Raw genomic sequence first — 17822 nt, 5'->3', positions numbered from 1 at the left:
TTCCCTCTCCCACCCTGCATCCTCTCCCACCCAGTGTCCCAATACCCAATATATCCCTCTCCCACCCTGCATCCTCTCCCACCCAGTGTCCCAATACCCAATATGTCCCTCTCCCACCCTGCATCCTCTCCCACCCAGTGTCCCAATACCCAATATATCCCTCTCCCACCCTGCATCCTCTCCCACCCAGTGTCCCAATACCCAATATGTCCCTCTCCCACCCTGCATCCTCTCCCACCCAGTGTCCCAATACCCAATATGTCCCTCTCCCACCCAGCATCCTCTCCCACCCAGTGTCCCAATACCCAATATATCCCTCTCCCACTCTGCAACACTCTCCCACCCAGTGTCCCTATCCCCAATATATCCCTCTCCCACTCTGCATCCTCTCCCACCCAGTGTCCCAATACCCAATATGTCCCTCTCCCACCCTGCATCCTCTCCCACCCAGTGTCCCAATACCCAATATATCCCTCTCCCACCCTGCATCCTCTCCCACCCAGTGTCCCAATACCCAATATGTCCCTCTCCCACCCTGCATCCTCTCCCACCCAGTGTCCCAATACCCAATATGTCCCTCTCCCACCCTGCATCCTCTCCCACCCAGTGTCCCAATACCCAATATATCCCTCTCCCACCCTGCATCCTCTCCCACCCAGTGTCCCAATACCCAATATATCCCTCTCCCACCCTGCATCCTCTCCCACCCAGTGTCCCAATACCCAATATGTCCCTCTCCCACCCTGCATCCTCTCCCACCCAGTGTCCCAATACCCAATATATCCCTCTCCCACCCTGCATCCTCTCCCACCCAGTGTCCCAATACCCAATATATCCCTCTCCCACCCTGCATCCTCTCCCACCCAGTGTCCCAATACCCAATATATCCCTCTCCCACCCTGCATCCTCTCCCACCCAGTGTCCCAATACCCAATATGTCCCTCTCCCACCCTGCATCCTCTCCCACCCAGTGTCCCAATACCCAATATATCCCTCTCCCACCCTGCATCCTCTCCCACCCAGTGTCCCAATACCCAATATATCCCTCTCCCACCCTGCATCCTCTCCCACCCAGTGTCCCAATACCCAATATATCCCTCTCCCACCCTGCATCCTCTCCCACCCAGTGTCCCAATACCCAATATATCCCTCTCCCACCCTGCATCCTCTCCCACCCAGTGTCCCAATACCCAATATGTCCCTCTCCCACCCTGCATCCTCTCCCACCCAGTGTCCCAATACCCAATATATCCCTCTCCCACCCTGCATCCTCTCCCACCCAGTGTCCCAATACCCAATATATCCCTCTCCCACCCTGCATCCTCTCCCACCCAGTGTCCCAATACCCAATATGTCCCTCTCCCACCCTGCATCCTCTCCCACCCAGTGTCCCAATACCCAATATGTCCCTCTCCCACCCAGCATCCTCTCCCACCCAGTGTCCCAATACCCAATATATCCCTCTCCCACTCTGCAACACTCTCCCACCCAGTGTCCCTATCCCCAATATATCCCTCTCCCACTCTGCATCCTCTCCCACCCAGTGTCCCAATACCCAATATGTCCCTCTCCCACCCTGCATCCTCTCCCACCCAGTGTCCCAATACCCAATATATCCCTCTCCCACCCTGCATCCTCTCCCACCCAGTGTCCCAATACCCAATATGTCCCTCTCCCACCCTGCATCCTCTCCCACCCAGTGTCCCAATACCCAATATATCCCTCTCCCACCCTGCATCCTCTCCCACCCAGTGTCCCAATACCCAATATATCCCTCTCCCACCCTGCATCCTCTCCCACCCAGTGTCCCAATACCCAATATATCCCTCTCCCACCCAGCATCCTCTCCCACCCAGTGTCCCAATACCCAATATATCCCTCTCCCACCCTGCATCCTCTCCCACCCAGTGTCCCAATACCCAATATATCCCTCTCCCACCCTGCATCCTCTCCCACCCAGTGTCCCAATACCCAATATGTCCCTCTCCCACCCTGCATCCTCTCCCACCCAGTGTCCCAATACCCAATATGTCCCTCTCCCACCCAGCATCCTCTCCACCCAGTGTCCCAATACCCAATATATCCCTCTCCCACCCTGCATCCTCTCCCACCCAGTGTCCCAATACCCAATATATCCCTCTCCCACCCTGCATCCTCTCCCACCCAGTGTCCCAATACCCAATATGTCCCTCTCCCACCCTGCATCCTCTCCCACCCAGTGTCCCAATACCCAATATATCCCTCTCCCACCCTGCATCCTCTCCCACCCAGTGTCCCAATACCCAATATATCCCTCTCCCACCCTGCATCCTCTCCCACCCAGTGTCCCAATACCCAATATATCCCTCTCCCACCCTGCATCCTCTCCCACCCAGTGTCCCAATACCCAATATGTCCCTCTCCCACCCTGCATCCTCTCCCACCCAGTGTCCCAATACCCAATATGTCCCTCTCCCACCCAGCATCCTCTCCCACCCAGTGTCCCAATACCCAATATATCCCTCTCCCACTCTGCAACACTCTCCCACCCAGTGTCCCTATCCCCAATATATCCCTCTCCCACTCTGCATCCTCTCCCACCCAGTGTCCCAATACCCAATATGTCCCTCTCCCACCCTGCATCCTCTCCCACCCAGTGTCCCAATACCCAATATATCCCTCTCCCACCTGCATCCTCTCCCACCCAGTGTCCCAATACCCAATATATCCCTCTCCCACCCTGCATCCTCTCCCACCCAGTGTCCCAATACCCAATATATCCCTCTCCCACCCTGCATCCTCTCCCACCCAGTGTCCCAATACCCAATATGTCCCTCTCCCACCCTGCATCCTCTCCCACCCAGTGTCCCAATACCCAATATATCCCTCTCCCACCCTGCATCCTCTCCCACCCAGTGTCCCAATACCCAATATGTCCCTCTCCCACCCTGCATCCTCTCCCACCCAGTGTCCCAATACCCAATATGTCCCTCTCCCACCCAGCATCCTCTCCCACCCAGTGTCCCAATACCCAATATATCCCTCTCCCACTCTGCAACACTCTCCCACCCAGTGTCCCTATCCCCAATATATCCCTCTCCCACTCTGCATCCTCTCCCACCCAGTGTCCCAATACCCAATATGTCCCTCTCCCACCCTGCATCCTCTCCCACCCAGTGTCCCAATACCCAATATATCCCTCTCCCACCCTGCATCCTCTCCCACCCAGTGTCCCAATACCCAATATGTCCCTCTCCCACCCTGCATCCTCTCCCACCCAGTGTCCCAATACCCAATATATCCCTCTCCCACCCTGCATCCTCTCCCACCCAGTGTCCCAATACCCAATATATCCCTCTCCCACCCTGCATCCTCTCCCACCCAGTGTCCCAATACCCAATATATCCCTCTCCCACCCTGCATCCTCTCCCACCCAGTGTCCCAATACCCAATATGTCCCTCTCCCACCCTGCATCCTCTCCCACCCAGTGTCCCAATACCCAATATATCCCTCTCCCACCCTGCATCCTCTCCCACCCAGTGTCCCAATACCCAATATATCCCTCTCCCACCCTGCATCCTCTCCCACCCAGTGTCCCAATACCCAATATATCCCTCTCCCACCCTGCATCCTCTCCCACCCAGTGTCCCAATACCCAATATGTCCCTCTCCCACCCTGCATCCTCTCCCACCCAGTGTCCCAATACCCAATATATCCCTCTCCCACCCTGCATCCTCTCCCACCCAGTGTCCCAATACCCAATATATCCCTCTCCCACCCTGCATCCTCTCCCACCCAGTGTCCCAATACCCAATATATCCCTCTCCCACCCTGCATCCTCTCCCACCCAGTGTCCCAATACCCAATATATCCCTCTCCCACCCTGCATCCTCTCCCACCCAGTGTCCCAATACCCAATATGTCCCTCTCCCACCCTGCATCCTCTCCCACCCAGTGTCCCAATACCCAATATATCCCTCTCCCACCCTGCATCCTCTCCCACCCAGTGTCCCAATACCCAATATATCCCTCTCCCACCCTGCATCCTCTCCCACCCAGTGTCCCAATACCCAATATGTCCCTCTCCCACCCTGCATCCTCTCCCACCCAGTGTCCCAATACCCAATATGTCCCTCTCCCACCCAGCATCCTCTCCCACCCAGTGTCCCAATACCCAATATATCCCTCTCCCACTCTGCAACACTCTCCCACCCAGTGTCCCTATCCCCAATATATCCCTCTCCCACTCTGCATCCTCTCCCACCCAGTGTCCCAATACCCAATATGTCCCTCTCCCACCCTGCATCCTCTCCCACCCAGTGTCCCAATACCCAATATATCCCTCTCCCACCCTGCATCCTCTCCCACCCAGTGTCCCAATACCCAATATGTCCCTCTCCCACCCTGCATCCTCTCCCACCCAGTGTCCCAATACCCAATATATCCCTCTCCCACCCTGCATCCTCTCCCACCCAGTGTCCCAATACCCAATATATCCCTCTCCCACCCTGCATCCTCTCCCACCCAGTGTCCCAATACCCAATATATCCCTCTCCCACCCAGCATCCTCTCCCACCCAGTGTCCCAATACCCAATATATCCCTCTCCCACCCTGCATCCTCTCCCACCCAGTGTCCCAATACCCAATATATCCCTCTCCCACCCTGCATCCTCTCCCACCCAGTGTCCCAATACCCAATATATCCCTCTCCCACCCTGCATCCTCTCCCACCCAGTGTCCCAATACCCAATATGTCCCTCTCCCACCCTGCATCCTCTCCCACCCAGTGTCCCAATACCCAATATGTCCCTCTCCCACCCAGCATCCTCTCCCACCCAGTGTCCCAATACCCAATATATCCCTCTCCCACCCTGCATCCTCTCCCACCCAGTGTCCCAATACCCAATATATCCCTCTCCCACCCTGCATCCTCTCCCACCCAGTGTCCCAATACCCAATATATCCCTCTCCCACCCTGCATCCTCTCCCACCCAGTGTCCCAATACCCAATATATCCCTCTCCCACCCTGCATCCTCTCCCACCCAGTGTCCCAATACCCAATATGTCCCTCTCCCACCCTGCATCCTCTCCCACCCAGTGTCCCAATACCCAATATGTCCCTCTCCCACCCAGCATCCTCTCCCACCCAGTGTCCCAATACCAATATATCCCTCTCCCACCCTGCATCCTCTCCCACCCAGTGTCCCAATACCCAATATGTCCCTCTCCCACCCTGCATCCTCTCCCACCCAGTGTCCCAATACCCAATATGTCCCTCTCCCACCCTGCATCCTCTCCCACCCAGTGTCCCAATACCCAATATATCCCTCTCCCACCCTGCATCCTCTCCCACCCAGTGTCCCAATACCCAATATATCCCTCTCCCACCCTGCATCCTCTCCCACCCAGTGTCCCAATACCCAATATGTCCCTCTCCCACCCTGCATCCTCTCCCACCCAGTGTCCCAATACCCAATATGTCCCTCTCCCACCCTGCATCCTCTCCCACCCAGTGTCCCAATACCCAATATATCCCTCTCCCACCCTGCATCCTCTCCCACCCAGTGTCCCAATACCCAATATATCCCTCTCCCACCCTGCATCCTCTCCCACCCAGTGTCCCAATACCCAATATATCCCTCTCCCACCCAGCATCCTCTCCCACCCAGTGTCCCAATACCCAATATATCCCTCTCCCACCCTGCATCCTCTCCCACCCAGTGTCCCAATACCCAATATATCCCTCTCCCACCCTGCATCCTCTCCCACCCAGTGTCCCAATACCCAATATGTCCCTCTCCCACCCTGCATCCTCTCCCACCCAGTGTCCCAATACCCAATATGTCCCTCTCCCACCCAGCATCCTCTCCCACCCAGTGTCCCAATACCCAATATATCCCTCTCCCACCCTGCATCCTCTCCCACCCAGTGTCCCAATACCCAATATATCCCTCTCCCACCCTGCATCCTCTCCCACCCAGTGTCCCAATACCCAATATATCCCTCTCCCACCCTGCATCCTCTCCCACCCAGTGTCCCAATACCCAATATATCCCTCTCCCACCCTGCATCCTCTCCCACCCAGTGTCCCAATACCCAATATGTCCCTCTCCCACCCTGCATCCTCTCCCACCCAGTGTCCCAATACCCAATATGTCCCTCTCCCACCCAGCATCCTCTCCCAACCCAGTGTCCCAATACCCAATATATCCCTCTCCCACCCTGCATCCTCTCCCACCCAGTGTCCCAATACCCAATATGTCCCTCTCCCACCCTGCATCCTCTCCCACCCAGTGTCCCAATACCCAATATGTCCCTCTCCCACCCTGCATCCTCTCCCACCCAGTGTCCCAATACCCAATATATCCCTCTCCCACCCTGCATCCTCTCCCACCCAGTGTCCCAATACCCAATATGTCCCTCTCCCACCCTGCATCCTCTCCCACCCAGTGTCCCAATACCCAATATATCCCTCTCCCACCCTGCATCCTCTCCCACCCAGTGTCCCAATACCCAATATGTCCCTCTCCCACCCTGCATCCTCTCCCACCCAGTGTCCCAATACCCAATATATCCCTCTCCCACCCTGCATCCTCTCCCACCCAGTGTCCCTATCCCCAATATATCCCTCTCCCACCCTGCATCCTCTCCCACCCAGTGTCCCAATACCCAATATATCCCTCTCCCACCCTGCATCCTCTCCCACCCAGTGTCCCAATACCCAATATGTCCCTCTCCCACCCTGCATCCTCTCCCACCCAGTGTCCCAATACCCAATATGTCCCTCTCCCACCCTGCATCCTCTCCCACCCAGTGTCCCAATACCCAATATATCCCTCTCCCACCCTGCATCCTCTCCCACCCAGTGTCCCAATACCCAATATATCCCTCTCCACCCTGCATCCTCTCCCACCCAGTGTCCCAATACCCAATATGTCCCTCTCCCACCCTGCATCCTCTCCCACCCAGTGTCCCAATACCCAATATATCCCTCTCCCACCCTGCATCCTCTCCCACCCAGTGTCCCAATACCCAATATATCCCTCTCCCACCCTGCATCCTCTCCCACCCAGTGTCCCAATACCCAATATATCCCTCTCCCACCCTGCATCCTCTCCCACCCAGTGTCCCAATACCCAATATGTCCCTCTCCCACCCTGCATCCTCTCCCACCCAGTGTCCCAATACCCAATATATCCCTCTCCCACCCTGCATCCTCTCCCACCCAGTGTCCCAATACCCAATATATCCCTCTCCCACCCTGCATCCTCTCCCACCCAGTGTCCCAATACCCAATATATCCCTCTCCCACCCTGCATCCTCTCCCACCCAGTGTCCCAATACCCAATATATCCCTCTCCCACCCTGCATCCTCTCCCACCCAGTGTCCCAATACCCAATATGTCCCTCTCCCACCCTGCATCCTCTCCCACCCAGTGTCCCAATACCCAATATATCCCTCTCCCACCCTGCATCCTCTCCCACCCAGTGTCCCAATACCCAATATATCCCTCTCCCACCCTGCATCCTCTCCCACCCAGTGTCCCAATACCCAATATGTCCCTCTCCCACCCTGCATCCTCTCCCACCCAGTGTCCCAATACCCAATATGTCCCTCTCCCACCCAGCATCCTCTCCCACCCAGTGTCCCAATACCCAATATATCCCTCTCCCACTCTGCAACACTCTCCCACCCAGTGTCCCTATCCCCAATATATCCCTCTCCCACTCTGCATCCTCTCCCACCCAGTGTCCCAATACCCAATATGTCCCTCTCCCACCCTGCATCCTCTCCCACCCAGTGTCCCAATACCCAATATATCCCTCTCCCACCCTGCATCCTCTCCCACCCAGTGTCCCAATACCCAATATGTCCCTCTCCCACCCTGCATCCTCTCCCACCCAGTGTCCCAATACCCAATATATCCCTCTCCCACCCTGCATCCTCTCCCACCCAGTGTCCCAATACCCAATATATCCCTCTCCCACCCTGCATCCTCTCCCACCCAGTGTCCCAATACCCAATATATCCCTCTCCCACCCAGCATCCTCTCCCACCCAGTGTCCCAATACCCAATATATCCCTCTCCCACCCTGCATCCTCTCCCACCCAGTGTCCCAATACCCAATATATCCCTCTCCCACCCTGCATCCTCTCCCACCCAGTGTCCCAATACCCAATATGTCCCTCTCCCACCCTGCATCCTCTCCCACCCAGTGTCCCAATACCCAATATGTCCCTCTCCCACCCAGCATCCTCTCCCACCCAGTGTCCCAATACCCAATATATCCCTCTCCCACCCTGCATCCTCTCCCACCCAGTGTCCCAATACCCAATATATCCCTCTCCCACCCTGCATCCTCTCCCACCCAGTGTCCCAATACCCAATATGTCCCTCTCCCACCCTGCATCCTCTCCCACCCAGTGTCCCAATACCCAATATATCCCTCTCCCACCCTGCATCCTCTCCCACCCAGTGTCCCAATACCCAATATATCCCTCTCCCACCCTGCATCCTCTCCCACCCAGTGTCCCAATACCCAATATATCCCTCTCCCACCCTGCATCCTCTCCCACCCAGTGTCCCAATACCCAATATGTCCCTCTCCCACCCTGCATCCTCTCCCACCCAGTGTCCCAATACCCAATATGTCCCTCTCCCACCCAGCATCCTCTCCCACCCAGTGTCCCAATACCCAATATATCCCTCTCCCACTCTGCAACACTCTCCCACCCAGTGTCCCTATCCCCAATATATCCCTCTCCCACTCTGCATCCTCTCCCACCCAGTGTCCCAATACCCAATATGTCCCTCTCCCACCCTGCATCCTCTCCCACCCAGTGTCCCAATACCCAATATATCCCTCTCCCACCCTGCATCCTCTCCCACCCAGTGTCCCAATACCCAATATATCCCTCTCCCACCCTGCATCCTCTCCCACCCAGTGTCCCAATACCCAATATATCCCTCTCCACCCTGCATCCTCTCCCACCCAGTGTCCCAATACCCAATATGTCCCTCTCCCACCCTGCATCCTCTCCCACCCAGTGTCCCAATACCCAATATATCCCTCTCCCACCCTGCATCCTCTCCCACCCAGTGTCCCAATACCCAATATGTCCCTCTCCCACCCTGCATCCTCTCCCACCCAGTGTCCCAATACCCAATATGTCCCTCTCCCACCCAGCATCCTCTCCCACCCAGTGTCCCAATACCCAATATATCCCTCTCCCACTCTGCAACACTCTCCCACCCAGTGTCCCTATCCCCAATATATCCCTCTCCCACTCTGCATCCTCTCCCACCCAGTGTCCCAATACCCAATATGTCCCTCTCCCACCCTGCATCCTCTCCCACCCAGTGTCCCAATACCCAATATATCCCTCTCCCACCCTGCATCCTCTCCCACCCAGTGTCCCAATACCCAATATGTCCCTCTCCCACCCTGCATCCTCTCCCACCCAGTGTCCCAATACCCAATATATCCCTCTCCCACCCTGCATCCTCTCCCACCCAGTGTCCCAATACCCAATATATCCCTCTCCCACCCTGCATCCTCTCCCACCCAGTGTCCCAATACCCAATATATCCCTCTCCCACCCTGCATCCTCTCCCACCCAGTGTCCCAATACCCAATATGTCCCTCTCCCACCCTGCATCCTCTCCCACCCAGTGTCCCAATACCCAATATATCCCTCTCCCACCCTGCATCCTCTCCCACCCAGTGTCCCAATACCCAATATATCCCTCTCCCACCCTGCATCCTCTCCCACCCAGTGTCCCAATACCCAATATATCCCTCTCCCACCCTGCATCCTCTCCCACCCAGTGTCCCAATACCCAATATGTCCCTCTCCCACCCTGCATCCTCTCCCACCCAGTGTCCCAATACCCAATATATCCCTCTCCCACCCTGCATCCTCTCCCACCCAGTGTCCCAATACCCAATATATCCCTCTCCCACCCTGCATCCTCTCCCACCCAGTGTCCCAATACCCAATATATCCCTCTCCCACCCTGCATCCTCTCCCACCCAGTGTCCCAATACCCAATATATCCCTCTCCCACCCTGCATCCTCTCCCACCCAGTGTCCCAATACCCAATATGTCCCTCTCCCACCCTGCATCCTCTCCCACCCAGTGTCCCAATACCCAATATATCCCTCTCCCACCCTGCATCCTCTCCCACCCAGTGTCCCAATACCCAATATATCCCTCTCCCACCCTGCATCCTCTCCCACCCAGTGTCCCAATACCCAATATGTCCCTCTCCCACCCTGCATCCTCTCCCACCCAGTGTCCCAATACCCAATATGTCCCTCTCCCACCCAGCATCCTCTCCCACCCAGTGTCCCAATACCCAATATATCCCTCTCCCACTCTGCAACACTCTCCCACCCAGTGTCCCTATCCCCAATATATCCCTCTCCCACTCTGCATCCTCTCCCACCCAGTGTCCCAATACCCAATATGTCCCTCTCCCACCCTGCATCCTCTCCCACCCAGTGTCCCAATACCCAATATATCCCTCTCCCACCCTGCATCCTCTCCCACCCAGTGTCCCAATACCCAATATGTCCCTCTCCCACCCTGCATCCTCTCCCACCCAGTGTCCCAATACCCAATATATCCCTCTCCCACCCTGCATCCTCTCCCACCCAGTGTCCCAATACCCAATATATCCCTCTCCCACCCTGCATCCTCTCCCACCCAGTGTCCCAATACCCAATATATCCCTCTCCCACCCAGCATCCTCTCCCACCCAGTGTCCCAATACCCAATATATCCCTCTCCCACCCTGCATCCTCTCCCACCCAGTGTCCCAATACCCAATATATCCCTCTCCCACCCTGCATCCTCTCCCACCCAGTGTCCCAATACCCAATATATCCCTCTCCCACCCTGCATCCTCTCCCACCCAGTGTCCCAATACCCAATATGTCCCTCTCCCACCCTGCATCCTCTCCCACCCAGTGTCCCAATACCCAATATGTCCCTCTCCCACCCAGCATCCTCTCCCACCCAGTGTCCCAATACCCAATATATCCCTCTCCCACCCTGCATCCTCTCCCACCCAGTGTCCCAATACCCAATATATCCCTCTCCCACCCTGCATCCTCTCCCACCCAGTGTCCCAATACCCAATATATCCCTCTCCCACCCTGCATCCTCTCCCACCCAGTGTCCCAATACCCAATATATCCCTCTCCCACCCTGCATCCTCTCCCACCCAGTGTCCCAATACCCAATATGTCCCTCTCCCACCCTGCATCCTCTCCCACCCAGTGTCCCAATACCCAATATGTCCCTCTCCCACCCAGCATCCTCTCCCACCCAGTGTCCCAATACCCAATATATCCCTCTCCCACCCTGCATCCTCTCCCACCCAGTGTCCCAATACCCAATATGTCCCTCTCCCACCCTGCATCCTCTCCCACCCAGTGTCCCAATACCCAATATGTCCCTCTCCCACCCTGCATCCTCTCCCACCCAGTGTCCCAATACCCAATATATCCCTCTCCCACCCTGCATCCTCTCCCACCCAGTGTCCCAATACCCAATATATCCCTCTCCCACCCTGCATCCTCTCCCACCCAGTGTCCCAATACCCAATATGTCCCTCTCCCACCCTGCATCCTCTCCCACCCAGTGTCCCAATACCCAATATGTCCCTCTCCCACCCTGCATCCTCTCCCACCCAGTGTCCCAATACCCAATATATCCCTCTCCCACCCTGCATCCTCTCCCACCCAGTGTCCCAATACCCAATATATCCCTCTCCCACCCTGCATCCTCTCCCACCCAGTGTCCCAATACCCAATATATCCCTCTCCCACCCAGCATCCTCTCCCACCCAGTGTCCCAATACCCAATATATCCCTCTCCCACCCTGCATCCTCTCCCACCCAGTGTCCCAATACCCAATATATCCCTCTCCCACCCTGCATCCTCTCCCACCCAGTGTCCCAATACCCAATATGTCCCTCTCCCACCCTGCATCCTCTCCCACCCAGTGTCCCAATACCCAATATGTCCCTCTCCCACCCAGCATCCTCTCCCACCCAGTGTCCCAATACCCAATATATCCCTCTCCCACCCTGCATCCTCTCCCACCCAGTGTCCCAATACCCAATATATCCCTCTCCCACCCTGCATCCTCTCCCACCCAGTGTCCCAATACCCAATATATCCCTCTCCCACCCTGCATCCTCTCCCACCCAGTGTCCCAATACCCAATATATCCCTCTCCCACCCTGCATCCTCTCCCACCCAGTGTCCCAATACCCAATATGTCCCTCTCCCACCCTGCATCCTCTCCCACCCAGTGTCCCAATACCCAATATGTCCCTCTCCCACCCAGCATCCTCTCCCACCCAGTGTCCCAATACCCAATATATCCCTCTCCCACCCTGCATCCTCTCCCACCCAGTGTCCCAATACCCAATATGTCCCTCTCCCACCCTGCATCCTCTCCCACCCAGTGTCCCAATACCCAATATGTCCCTCTCCCACCCTGCATCCTCTCCCACCCAGTGTCCCAATACCCAATATATCCCTCTCCCACCCTGCATCCTCTCCCACCCAGTGTCCCAATACCCAATATGTCCCTCTCCCACCCTGCATCCTCTCCCACCCAGTGTCCCAATACCCAATATATCCCTCTCCCACCCTGCATCCTCTCCCACCCAGTGTCCCAATACCCAATATGTCCCTCTCCCACCCTGCATCCTCTCCCACCCAGTGTCCCAATACCCAATATATCCCTCTCCCACCCTGCATCCTCTCCCACCCAGTGTCCCTATCCCCAATATATCCCTCTCCCACCCTGCATCCTCTCCCACCCAGTGTCCCAATACCCAATATATCCCTCTCCCACCCTGCATCCTCTCCCACCCAGTGTCCCAATACCCAATATGTCCCTCTCCCACCCTGCATCCTCTCCCACCCAGTGTCCCAATACCCAATATATCCCTCTCCCACCCTGCATCCTCTCCCACCCAGTGTCCCTATCCCCAATATATCCCTCTCCCACCCTGCATCCTCTCCCACCCAGTGTCCCAATACCCAATATATCCCTCTCCCACCCTGCATCCTCTCCCACCCAGTGTCCCAATACCCAATATGTCCCTCTCCCACCCTGCATCCTCTCCCACCCAGTGTCCCAATACCCAATATATCCCTCTCCCACCCAGCATCCTCTCCCACCCAGTGTCCCAATACCCAATATATCCCTCTCCCACCCTGCATCCTCTCCCACCCAGTGTCCCAATACCCAATATGTCCCTCTCCCACCCAGCATCCTCTCCCACCCAGTGTCCCAATACCCAATATGTCCCTCTCCCACCCTGCATCCTCTCCCACCCAGTGTCCCAATACCCAATATATCCCTCTCCCACCCAGCATCCTCTCCCACCCAGTGTCCCAATACCCAATATATCCCTCTCCCACCCTGCATCCTCTCCCACCCAGTGTCCCAATACCCAATATGTCCCTCTCCCACCCAGCATCCTCTCCCACCCAGTGTCCCAATACCCAATATATCCCTCTCCCACCCTGCATCCTCTCCCACCCAGTGTCCCAATCTCCAATATGTCCCTCTCCCACCCAGCAACCCCCCTTCCTCTGCCACTCTCCCCATTATATCCTCCTCCCACTCTGTATCCCCCATCTAAGCCAATGCCCCCTTCCCCCTCAGTCTTTCCTCCGCCATGTGTCCTCCCTCACATCCAGTGCCTCTTAAGGACACGCCCCTTTTTCAGGGCACACGCCTTTGACGTGCGCAACAGTACACCCTGGAATTTTTTTCCATACCCTCACTTCAAAATTCCCATTTCGACCACTGTATATGTATGTGTATGTATATGTATGTATGTGTGTATGTATATGTATATGTATATGTATATATATATAATTCATCTGCCTGCCTCTTTATTAGGGGCCCCATTGTCTGAAGTGCCCCGGGCCCCCCATAGCCTTAATCCGGCTCTGCTTCCCGTAACCTTCTCATACCTTATTCCACATTCGTGCTCCTTCTTTCGTGTTTTAATACGTCTTACCTGTACCTCTAATGCTTGGCTGCATTGGGAGAGGAATCAGCAGCAGAAAGAAAGAAGTAATAATACCACTGTATAGGTCATTGGTACGGCCTCATCTAGAATACTGTGTACAATTCTGGAGGCCATATCTTCAAAAGGATATTAATACATTAGAAACTGTACAAAGGAGGGCAACTAAAATGGTGCATGGCCTACATCACACAACATACCCAGAAAGACTAAGAAATCTCAATATGTATAGTTTGGAGCAGAGAAGGGAAAGGGGGGACATGATAGAAACTTTCACATATACAGTATCAAGAGTTTTAACAAAGTCCAGGAGGGAAACATTCTCCAAATGAAGAGAAGCAATAGGACACGAGGACATGCACTGAGGCTGGAGGGGGGGAGGTTCAGGGGAAATTTGCGGAAAAATTATTTCACAGAAAGGGTAGTGGACAAGTGGAATAGCCACCCATCAGAGGTGGTAGAGGCTAAGACAGTAGAGCAATTTAAACATGCATGGGATAGACATAAGGATATCCTTACAAAGAAATAAGGATCAAATAAGGTTAGAGATAAAAATAATGTAAAAAAAAAAAAAAGGGGCAGACTAGATGGGCCAAGTGGTTCTTATCTGCCGACAAATTCTATGTTTCTATGTTTCTAAATGTGTCCTTTTGCAAATATAATGGAGTTCTTTTCTAAACAATTTGTACTACATTTAGAGGTGTACTGTATGTGTGCTTAGATTTCTTTTATATTCAATACTATTGTCTGTCTTTATTTTTATTTTTACTCATGACATCCATTTTATAGGATGTTGTATGTTTCTGCTCCCTTATTCCGAAGGTGGCTTCTCCTATGTGTAGCCCTCTTCTCGTGATATACCATAAGTCCTATTATATCCTTTACTAGTTAACTTTACTCTTGTCATATAACATGTTTACGAGTAAATCTGTTCAGATGTCTAAACTTTATGACTTCCTCTTCACCTTAATTGGAATATAGGTCTAGACATTGGAGACCAAGGGGGTAATTCAGACCTGATCACTAGGCTGTGTTTTCGTACAGCGGGTCCAAACTGCGCATGCATAGATATGCACCACAATGCGCAGGCGCGTTGCACAGGTACAAAGTGGATCGCCGCCCAGTGAAGGGTTTGTGCGACGGATCCAATCACACGGGCGATCGCAAGGAGATTGACAGGAAGGAGGCGTTTGTGGGTGTCAACTGACCGTTTTCAGGGAGTGTCTGGAAAAACGCAGGCGTGTCCATGCGTTTGCAGGGAGGATTCCTGTTATCAATTCCCGTCCTGGACAGGCTGATGTGATCGCAGCGGCTGAGTAAGTCCTGGGCTGCGCAGAGACTGCACAAAATCAGTTTGTACAGCTCTGCTACACATGCGTTCGCACACTTGCACAGCTAAAATATACTCTCCCTGTAGGCGGCGACTATCTGATCGCAGCAGTGCAAAAATCGCTTGCTAGCGATCAGGTCTGAATTAGGCCCTATGTTGTAATTGTATTCACTATCAATATAATGTTTGTATATACAATGTCATTTCATTATTGTATTTCCATGCAGAAATTTGAATAACATTTTTGAACTCAATATAAATGTCCTGGTCTCATGGGAGCAGTATGGTTGGGTATGAAAATGTGGGGAGCACACAGATGTCTGATGAGAATGTCCCTGCTGAACCTGGTCCTGTCGCTTTCCTCCCACCAGCTTTTTGCTCATCTTGGGTGCAGTCCTGATGTTCATAGCTTCCAGCCTCTCTTCCAGTTGATGTTATGAAAGTGGTCTACATAGGTATGTAGTTGGCATCCGATGGTCAAGATGCTGGCGGTCAGAAGTCCAGCACAAGAATACTGACACCACTCAGAATACTGACTATGGAATTCCATCAGTCAGCATCCTTAATGTACAGTAAGTATGCTTGGGACGGTTAGGCTGCGGGGGTAGGGAGGTTAGTATTCACCAGTAGGGGAGAGTTAGTTTTAGGCTGCTGGTAGAGAGGGTTAGGGGTAGGGTAAGGAGAAGGGTTAGTATACTTATTAAAATGAGTCTAGATCCAGACCATCGGGATGCCACTGTCGGTACTCTGACCACCGGCAAGCTGTCGTGATCCCATACCTAACCCATCTATAGTTGTACCTAAATGGAAACAGTCATCAAAAACTAAGCAGCAGTCCTCTATAGGCATCTCAGGCAAGGAGCAGCACAGCAAAGGCATTTATTGCTCTCGTATCATAGGAAGAAGGCAGGTGCGGATCTTGAGGTGGGCAAACAGGGCAATGGCCTGAAGCACTGCGGCCTGGCCTGGAGCACCCCTCTGGCACCCACTTACCACCAGCCAGCCTGGCCGCCTGCCCATCACCAGCCAGCCCACCTGGTCTCGAGCAGCTACTAACCACCAGTACCCAGACCAGACTCAGCGATGGGGAAGGAGAGATGTGCACTGCGCTCTCCTTCTCCCAGACAGAGACCATCGGCAACTCAACAGCAGTGTGATGGAGAAGGAGACCCAGGGTGGTGAGCACTGCTGGGGAGGGGCAGTATGTGTAACTTGCACTATAGAGGGGGTATTATGTGTAACTGGCACTATACTGTGGGCAGTATGTGTCCCTGGCACTATAGTAGGGGCAGTACACGTGTCCGCCTCTATACAGAGGGCATTATGTGTAACTGTCACTATACTGGGGGCAGTATATATATCTAGCACTATACAGGGAACAGTATGTGTAACTGCCACTATATTGGGGCAGTATGTGTAACTAGCACTATAGAGGGGACTGTATGTGTAACTGACACTATACTGGGGCAGTAGTATATGTACCTGGCACTATACTGGGAGCAGTATATGTATCTGGCACTATACAGGGGGCAGTATGTGTAACTAGCACTATAGAGGGGGCATTATGGGTACCTGGCTCTATACTGAGGACAGTATGTGTATCTGGCACTATGGTGTGTGGCATAAGATGGAATGGGCATTATGGTGTGTGGCATAATGTGTAATGGGCATTATGGTGTGTGGCATAACCTTTAATGAGCATTATGGTGTGTGGCATAACATGTAATGGGCATTACAGTGCATGGCAAAAGTTGTAATATACGTTATGGTGTGTGTCATAAGTTGTAATATGCAATACAGTATGTGGCATAAGTTGTAATATACGTTGTGTGGTATAATGTGTAATGGGCATTACGGTGTGTGGCATAATGTGTAGGAGCATCATGGTATGTGGCATAATGCATAATGGGCATTACAGTGTGTTGCATAATTTGTAATGGGCATTATGGTGTGTGGCATAATGTGTAAGGGGCATTAAGGTGTGTGGCATAATGCATAATGGGCTTTACGGTGTGTGGCATAACATGTAATGCATGTTTCGGTGTTTGGCATATTGTGTAATGGACATTACAGTGTGTGGCATAACATGTAATGGGCATTGCAGTGTGTGGCATACCATGTAATGGGCATTACGGTGTGTGGCATCATAGATAATAGGCATTACAGTGTGTGGATTAGTGTGTAATTGGGCGTTGCGGTTTGAGGCATAAAGTTGAATGGGAATTACATGTGTGGCATAATGTGGAATGGCCAAACGGTGTGTGACATAACATGTACTTAGGCATTACGGTGTGTGGCATAATGCATAATAGGCATTACAGTGTGTGGATTAGTGTGTAATTGGGCTTTGCTGCGTGTGGCATAATATGGAATGGGCATTACATGTGTGGAATGGGCATACGATGTGTGGCATGACATGTAATGGGCATTATGGTGTGTGT

At 53.6% G+C, this 17822-nt stretch overlaps 1 long non-coding RNA gene across 2 annotated transcripts in view; it reads left to right on the top strand.

Annotated features, from left to right (window-relative positions):
• The window catches only part of LOC134911870 (uncharacterized), a 42280-nt gene that overhangs the window by 9894 nt on the left and 14564 nt on the right, over positions 1–17822 (top strand). Inside the window, exon 2 of one of the 2 annotated variants that reach the window (XR_010176918.1) lies at positions 15753–15953. This is a non-coding gene — a long non-coding RNA (uncharacterized LOC134911870). The remainder of the gene's footprint in view (positions 1–15752; positions 15954–17822) is intronic. The other variant, XR_010176919.1, reaches the window with a different exon arrangement.

The sequence above is a fragment of the Pseudophryne corroboree genome, chromosome 4, assembly GCF_028390025.1.
Source record: "Pseudophryne corroboree isolate aPseCor3 chromosome 4, aPseCor3.hap2, whole genome shotgun sequence".
In the NCBI taxonomy this organism is placed as follows: Eukaryota; Metazoa; Chordata; class Amphibia; order Anura; family Myobatrachidae; genus Pseudophryne; species Pseudophryne corroboree.
Note: the sequence above shows the minus strand (reverse complement) of the source record. Positions and strands in the feature narration are given on the sequence as shown.